Here is a 9,721-nt window from a genome sequence, read left to right on the forward strand (position 1 = left end):
ATTACTGAGAGTGATTGAGAGACATAAATTTGAATATCATCTAGAGCCTCTATGCATCTAGATCTTAAGGTCTACCATGAAAAAAGCCTGGCAATAGTCTCCCAACTCAAGTCTACAGAAGGAGAATGAGGTCTATGTATAGATACGGGTACTCCAGCTAGGGTGAAAAGTTGAGGGGGGACTCCTAGCATATGAAAATGGCCTTGTCTAAATATAATCCCTTATATAGAACCATGCCATAGATCTCCAAGCTGCCCAACTTGAGCCAAAAACTTGGCCTAAAAAAGGGATATGAAAAGCATAATTTACCAAAATTGGTTTGGTGGCCCTTTGCCTAAATTATGCTATAATTTAAAACCCATAGAGGGGAAAAGTTCATGGCCCCCATTGGCCTCTAACCTTTTGGCGGCTCTTGACAAGGGGAGGGAAGATTAGGTAGGGGGGCCATCATTAATAACAACAACAACAACAACAATGCCTTGCTCACTTTGAGACGTGCTCCCACCTTGAAATGGGTTCCTTCTCTTCATGGACCACATGGTGTGGCCGCAACAACTTTCCGTCTTTGTCTTCATGAGATAGAACATACAAGGACTTGTAGGTGTATTTTGCATCATCAAAAACAACTTATCAAGAAGTGCCTTCACTCTGTCATGAAAGGTCCTATGGACATTTTGCAAGAGCAAAAACTTGATGCAATTCAATGTGGTAGATTTGGCAAGTTATTATCTAGTCACACCTTTTGGTCAGGAGTTGCAAGGATCAAAGGTGGTGCATGGTGTCATTCCGCTGACTAAAGTGCAGTGGAGCATCATTATCTTGCCTTGCATCATTAGCCGTGGTGTCATTCTGCCAACTAAAGTGTAGTGGAGCATCATTCTGCAAGATAGGAAACACATTGGTATTATGAACATGTATGCACCTAATCATAGAGGGAGAGGATTTCTTGTTGGAAGAAGACCCTCACTGATTTGCTTCCTCGTGCTGATCATTGGATCATTGGGGGTGATGTTAATATGGTCTAGCAACTAGTAAACAAAAGAGGAGGACAAGTGGGATGGTGCACCCACTTTTGAGAGGGCCTCCTGGGAGAGTTTTATCCTCTCTATACATTGCAGAGATTGTTAGCTTAAGGATGATATTCAAAGGAGGCCATCCTCTCTCCTCTTTTCTTAGTTTAATAGGAGGAGGGATGTAGGTTTCGTCGATCCATGCTTAGATCACCTATATTGATGATTGGGTTCTTAATAGGGGAGTTCATACACTCATAGCATCTGGCACTTCCAAATTGATCATTGCCTAGTGGTTTTATGTATTAGAGATCCATGATAGCATGCCTCTACTCCTTATGTGTGTATTCTTGATAATTTCTACTCAAATGTAGAGCTTTTGTGGAAGCAAGTGATAGATGTATGGAGGTCTCATGACTGATGGCCTAAAGAGTGTGGCATGTATATTGCAATGTGTCAATGATTTATACCATAGGATGGACTTACTTAGGAGACAACAAAAGGTCATTGACCATGATAGGGCTATCAGATGTAGGTTATTAGCGTTACACAGGGAACATGAAAAGCACCTAAATGCCTAATGGATTGTAGATACTTCATGTACTATTAGGGTTGATCTCAACTACTCCCAGGAGTAGAGAATGGAGTGTCATTACCATGCCTAAGAGTTGTTTTGGACTTAGATGGGAGGCAGATGCAATAAATACTTCTTTGCTACTCATGGCCCATCTCATAGCAGAGAAAGTGTTAGATAGTAGGATACTCAAGGCATACTTCATTTGGATCCCATGCTTAAGTGAGGCAGATTGCCTCTGACTTTTATTGTCAGCCTGCCCCCTAGAGGGGGAGATAGAGCATGATAGAAGGTTTGGGATACTTTGCATTAGATGGTCATGGAGGATATGTGTACACTTGATGCCCGCTTCTCCACTGAGTAGTCCAAGCAGGCACTCCATGCATTACCTCAGGGTCAGTTTTTTCTTGATGTTGAAAAGTCTTATGATCATTCTTTAGTGCATACTTATGCACATAGAGTTAGGAACCTTCTTCTTCTTCTCAGAAATCTCAAAAATATCTCAACCAATCTTTACTTTAGTTTTCTGTCTCTCTCTCTCTCTCTCTTGAATCAGGTTCATTCCTTCTTGTCGATGAACTGATAGTTCTTCCATAGGCTTAAGGATTCTGTTTCTTTAAACTAAACACTTTTGATCCATTTTCTAGATTTTATCTTAACCTTCCAATCTCTATTTATACTTTTGGCCTATCACTAAGTTACATTTAACTTGTGCACATTAATGCATGCAGAACTTCTCCTTTACAATTTCTTTTCCAAAAAATTAGGATATGGCTTTACACTTTTTAGGGTAGGTAATGTGCTTCCAAAGCCCTTGGATTTTATGAAGCAAATAGGATTTTCTCTCTCTAAAATATATCACCTTTGAAGAGGTTTCTCCTACTTCCCACATATTGACTTTCATTCTTTTGAATTTAATCCTAAGGTTTTTGACTAACATTACCCCTAATTCATCCATGCACATCTAATGCATGTAGACAAGTATTCTCTCTCACAATACTTCTAGAATATTCTCTCTATAATTCTAACCTACAATTTAATTTTCACCTTAATTTTTACTAAGAGAGATTCAAGATTTTTGAACCTAACAATTCTAAATTCTTCCAATAAGTTTGGGTGATGCTCCATCTCACTACTACTTCTTCTATCTCTACACCATTAATTAACCCTTATCTCTCTACACATGGGGTGTATTTTATCTTTCTAATTAAATTCAATCTCCCACATACTAATCCAAAATTTATTCTAAACTAGGGTACACCTCATTAATGCATACTAGTGAACTTAAGTTGATTTTCTCTCTCTAACAATAATTAGCCTTTTAAATCAATTACATATTAATTTTTCCTAGGTCTCGGGTCAACTTACCCTAATCCTTGTTTTCACTATAATACTACGCAACAAGGGGATTCCTTGAATTTAATAAGCTATTCACAAGGTATAATTTTCCTAAGGCTTTAAGGTCAATTTTAGACCTTAGAGTACTATGTTCTAGGGTTTTGTGTAGAAGTTTAGAATCCATTAATTTGATTTAATATAAATTTAATTTAATATGAAATATAAAATTAAAATTCAAAAAAATGAAAGAATTTACAAAACATAAACTAAAAGTCTACTTGTACCTTAATATATGGCTTATAAGGGAGGTGGAGTACCTTGTGTGCATAAAATTGAAGCCTTCTCCTCCACAAAATCCCAAAAGTTTTCATGATGATTTCAAAGAGCTTATATAATTCCCAATTGTCACCCTTTTTAGCATAATTGAGTACTTATAGCCTTAGATATTGTAATTAGGTGTGTACATAGTCTGAGCAAAAACCTCTGAGTAAGGTTTTTCGAGCGGCTATTTTTTAGACTTGTGTAAAAATTATTTCTCAAAGAAATATAGTTCTAGTGTAACGCAAGCAGCATTGAGTAATAACATATATTTTGCTCATAATAATTTTGAGTGGTTGATATAAAGAAATAACTTGAATACTTCCTAAAATATTACCAATATTTAACTTATCTTCATGATAAATCTAGCATCATGAGCTACCTAATTTATATTATAGACATGTCTATGTTATACCTTTATAATAAAATAATAATAAATCTAACCTACATCCCTTCAAGAGATTGTAAATTTATGACCTAAGAAAAAATTATCTTATTGATACACGAGTAATAAATAAAAGAAGTATCTAAGTAAATTAATATTATTGAAATAAATATCTTATTTTAAAGAAGATAAAAAAACATATTAAAAAAGTATAGCTTATTCAAGTAGATTATTTTTAAAAAGTATTTTTATGTAATTTTATGTGTGTTAAATAGTCTTCAGATAAAATATAAATCAAAAGTATAAAAAAATATAATATAATTGTTAATTAAAAGATTACATGAATATCTAATTTTAAAAATAATGTAACAAAGTATTCTTAGGATGCACATGCACATGGGATGAGGTTGTTCATCTCTTTCCCTTGGTTATGAAACATTGGAAAAGCAAATAATGATATTGCATGAGGGTGTTGTTAGAAATCAGGGGTTGCTCTATTTTGTAAGCCCCCCCTCCACTCCTCCTTCCCTTACACGAGGAGTAGTTTTTGTGTTGAGCACTCACCGGTTTAGACACTGGATGTTGGCCATGTGTGGCCAACAGATGGTTAGAAGACATCTTAGACTTGGCACTAACAGGTAGGATTCACCTTGTAGCTATTTGATGCCATGAGGGTGTTGTTAGAAATCAGGGGTTGCTCTATTTTGTAAGCCCCCCCCCCTCCACTCCTCCTTCCCTTACACGAGGAGTAGTTTTTGTGTTGAGCACTCACCGGTTTAGACACTGGATGTTGGCCATGTGTGGCCAACAGATGGTTAGAAGACATCTTAGACTTGGCACTAACAGGTAGGATTCACCTTGTAGCTATTTGATGCCATCGCGTTACATGGCTACACTTTATTTTGTGCCATTAGGTGTGAACCCTAGCATGAAGTTTCTTTTCATGCATTATCAAAGTTCATGTTCTCTTCTAATTTCAAAGATTAAAACTATTAGCTTGCCTTGCTATGAAGGCAAAGAGTAAAGGCCTTTGAGTGATGAGTATTGTACCTTTTGACATCTTGTGATACTCATTACACTTACTTTCCATATTGCTTAGTGCACATGCGCATGGGATGGGTCCAAGCACATGGGCTTAGGGTCATTTACATGTGGGATTAGGACACATGGGCCTTGCGACTATAAAAGGCATGTGCTCTAGGAGTATTGTACCTTTTGACATCTTGTGATACTCATTACACTTACTTTTCATATTTCTTAGTGCTAATATTCCTGGCTTTCCTTAATCCAAGGCTAAACTAGGTTAATCTAGATGCTTCTTTCTTGCAAATAATTAAGAATGATTATAGTAATGATTTGTGAGATAAATTTTATGTAAAGTATCATTGCATGAATATCTAATTTTAAAAATAATTAAGAGAGAAATTATGATTATAATAATGATATGTGAGATAAATTTTATGTAACTTTATCACTAATATAAAGTTTATGCCTTTACAAGAAATATTTTAATATTATTTTGGAATAAACTTTTGTAAATGATGAGATTTATAACCCTTTCAATGTTTTCAAATGGAATTTTTTCCTTTGATTTAGACATGAGATGTAGAAGTTATGCCTACTTTGAAAAAATTACAAACCTAGTTTTGCCAGTGAAACTGTGTTTGTGAAGTAGAAGTCATTTATATTGATTTTCTATGAAGAACTTGACATAAAAATTGACAAAGAGAAACATTTATATTGAATTTCTATGAAGAACTTGACATGAAATTGAACAACTTTTATTATGTTTTATAATTTAAAAATAATACTAATTTAAAAAGAAAATTTCTCCTACTTTGAATTGTCTCATGCATATTTTTTCCCCAAAAAATAAGTTTTGAGAAGGGATGAAGGGCCTCTCAAAATTTATGGAAAAATATAAATTTTGGGATATTTTATGGTATTAAAAACATGAGAAAGAAAATAAATGAGAAGAATAGTTTTAAGGAATTCACAAAACCTATTTTTTCACCAAAAAAGGTTTTGAAAAGAGGTAAAGAGAGAAAAAATTTCAAGGAAAGTTATAATTTTGAGTCTTTATTTTATATTTGATCATGCATTATGTATATTTGTATGAGAAACTAAATAAACAAGGAATACAATTCTTAATGCGTAATTTCACCATCGCTCGGATGCTCGAAAGTTTTTGCTCAGAATATGCTTGTCCTCATTGTAATCGTATGACCAAAGAACAAGTGTAGCACTCAAATATATATATATAAGTATTCTCCTTTCTTGAGCAAAAAAATCGTGGATTTCTCATAGACAAAGGGGCCTTTATATAGTTGAAAATGACGAGGACTAGCCACTCCACAAGCTCCCCTAGTTAACTCAAGTTTGGTAGCCCATAATATTCCGTACAACTCAACCATAGACTTTATGCATCCTCGCATTTTCCATGCACTCAACCACTCCCACATACATCCACTTATACATTATGCACGGCTGGAGTTTTCTATTAGTCTCCATGCTTATCTCCACATTTTACTCCTCAAAAGTTGCTCCTAAGGTTTTTCACTTTATCATCCTACCTTAGACTTCTAAGATTTTTTTAACCCATGGAGTAAAACATAAGAACCCATTCTGAACAAAGAAATGGAACCAAAAGAACCAGCTACAATGTCTATGGGCATCCTCATACACTACTGGAGAGCTACAGTGTTCAAAACAACAGTTGAAGAATCTCTTACTATATTTGCCATCAACATTTAATGGGAGGTCCAAGTATGATTGGGTACCAAAACACACAAAACAATTGTAAAGATGCCAAAAACCTAATACGAAGAAGAGAAAAGACCGAATGTGAAAAACCAATGAGTTTTTCATGGCCATGAAAAAATTCAAGGTTTTTCACACCACAAAGAGGAACACAGCAAAAATGTGCACTATTCTCTATTTACAATTTTTGCCAAGGCTAATGCTCACTCGCCCTAGCATATTTTATGAAATATCTTATTATTTAATTCTCCAAATAACTCATTTATTTTTTCTAGAGAGTTTTCTAATATTATTTTTCTCTCTTTCTACCTCTAATATGCACGGGGCGCAAATGGAGAAGAACTAGAACTTGGTTCCATGGAAAAGATGCTTCTATGATAAGCCCTTGTAATGAGCAAGACTCTTGCTTGTGCTTACGATTGGATGTATTGGAGAAGAATTAGAACTTGGTTCCATGGTAAAGGCGCTTCTATAATGAGCTCCCATAGAGAGCAGGACTACTGCTTTGTGATATATGTGTGCTTGCTATTGAGTGTATTGGAGAAGAATTAGAACTTGGCTACACGGTAAAGATACTTCTATAATGAGCTCCCATTGAGAGTGAGACTACTACTTTGAAATATGTGCGCTTATTATTGGGTGTATTTGGGATCACTTGCTCCTAGTGGTACAACAAAAGAGACATCATGTCCTAATTGTTGTAACACAGTTGTTGGGTTTGGTAATGGTCTGCTTGGATAAACCTAACTCAAAATCCATACCCAGTTGAGATGTCAAGCTCAACATGAGCTGACACTCACGAGGCGCCTGCATGACTGTTTGACATTTATATCAATGTCAAGAAGAAGAAGAATTTTCAACCTCTCACCTTGTGTCTTCTCTTCTAGGGTTTGTGTGAGTCTCTTCCCCCTTACATATTTTCATACCCAATGTTTGAAAATTATGGCATCCACTGCTTTTCCTAAGGGAGTGAACCTTAAGGTTCATAGTCCCACTCTTGCCTCTTCACTGGAGCTTCACCCAAAAACAGGCTTGTTTAATATCCTCTTCATGAAGTTTATGGAATTATTTCACACCAAAAGAAGGAATGCAACAAAAATGTGCACTATTCTCTATTTACAATTTTTGCCAAGGCATTAATGCTCACTCGCCCTAGCATATTTTATGAAATATCTTATTATTTAATTCTCCAAATAACTCATTTATTTTTTCTAGAGAGTTTTCTAGTATTATTTTTCTCTCTTTCTACCTCTAATATGCAAGGGGCGCAAATGGAGAAGAACTAGAACTTGGTTCCATAGTAAAGATACATCTATAAATAAGCCCTTGTAATGAGAGAGACTCTTGCTTATGCTTGCTATTGGATGTATTGGAGAAGAATTAGTTTGGTTCCATGGTAAAGGCGCTTCTATAATGAGCTCCCATAGAGAGCGGGACTACTGCTTTGTGATATATGTGTGCTTGCTATTGAGTGTATTGGAGAAGAATTAGAACTTGGTTACATGATAAAGATACTTCTTTAATGAGCTCCCATTGAGAGCAAGGCTTATTATTGGGTGTATTTGGGATCACTTGCTCCTAGTGGTACAACAAAAGAGACATCATGTCCTAATTGTTGTAACACAGTTGTTGGGTTTGGTAATGGTTTTCTTGGATAAACCTAGCTCAAGATCCATACCCTATTGAGATGTCAGGCTCAACATGAGCTGACACTCACGAGGCGCCTGCATGACTGTTCAACATTTATATCACTGGCGGGTTTGGTAGCTGGCACTGACATCTTCACCAGAAATTTTACAGCTGCACTACACCGACTAGTCTGCATCTACCCACTCCTCTTAGTGTGTGCACATTATGGACCGCTTGTATATAGTCTATTATGTGTGTTAGTCACTTTATCTTCTTCGTAGACCTCTTTTGTTGTGTGAAGAAGAAGAAGAATTTTCAACCTCTCACCTTGTGTCTTCTCTTCTAGGGTTTGTGTGAGTGTGTGTGTGCTTGCAAGAGCTCAAGCTCTCTTCCCCCTTACATCTTTTCATACCCAATGTTTGAAAATTATGGCATCCACTACTTTTCCTAAGGGAGTGAACCTTGAGGTTCTTGGTCCCACTGTTGCCCCTTCACTGGAGCTTCACCCAAAAACAGGCTGGTTTAATATCCTCTTCATGAAGTTTATGGCATTTTTTACAGAGCAAATTGGTGAATCTGGAGCTTAGAGGACCGTGGTAGCTCATGTTTTGAGTTGTTCCATTGCTCTTTCTCTACTCACATCTGTGTTCTGTTGGCTCATTTTCTCCCAAAGCTCCCCACTTGAGGTGGATCCAAAGGAGTTTAGCCTTTTTAAGTGGGAAGCACTCTACTGAGTGTGCTAGAATTTACTAAGATCAAAGGCTTAGTAGATTTTAGGAAGTGTGGTTTGATGCATTACAATTGATTGTATTGTTTTTTCCAAGTCCAGATCAAGGTCCTTTAATGCTTCTAGAGGAGGGTTTAAAGTGATTTTAGACAAGTTTTTTTTGCTAGACTCATATCTCTAGGCTCACATGTCCAGGTTCATACCTCTAGACTCACGTCTCTAGGCTCACGTGTCCAGGTTCATGCCTGTAAACGCATGTCTATATAAGCCACATCTGTAGTTTCATGTTTATAGGCTCATGTGTCCAGGCTCACATATCCAAGTTTATGCCTATAGACTCACATCTACAAGCTCACGTGCCCAGGTTCATGTAACTAGGCTCACCTATCTAGGCTCACGTCTATAGGTTCACGTCTTTTTTATATCAAATTGGCTCACGTAATTTCCTTTAATGAAATAAGGCTACTTGGGGTATAGACTTCTAGGAGCTGTGCCTAACTGGTAGGGTTGGTGTGTGTGCACTTATTGGATAATTGTACTTTAATTTTCTAGTAATTATGAAGAAGGACAAGAATTTTCCTTAAAATTTGTAGCTAGTATGATGAGAAAATCCTCAAAAGGCATGAGTAGTAGGTATGTCCTTATGAGCCTATAAGACAATAATAATTGGTCGGTACAATATTAGGTATACCTGCCTCTAGACTCACATCTCCAAGCTCGCGTGTCCTAAATCATGTCTCAGATGTGTAAGCTCATGTCTCACATGTCCAAAGTCATGGCTCATGTATCTAGGCTCATGTCTACGGGCTCACATTTCTAGAATCGTGTCTTTTTGCGCGAGACTATGGGCTTACGTCCTAACCCGAGAGCCAGTTTAGCATGGGGTTTTTTATGTTTTTTGAGATTTTTTGGACTTGATGGGAGGTGAAGTGATTGTTTTTGAATTATTTTCTAAGCTACCAATTCAACAATACATGAGA

The sequence above is a fragment of the Cibotium barometz genome, chromosome 60, assembly GCF_041138505.1.
Source record: "Cibotium barometz isolate CiBa-2024 chromosome 60, ASM4113850v1, whole genome shotgun sequence".
In the NCBI taxonomy this organism is placed as follows: Eukaryota; Viridiplantae; Streptophyta; class Polypodiopsida; order Cyatheales; family Cibotiaceae; genus Cibotium; species Cibotium barometz.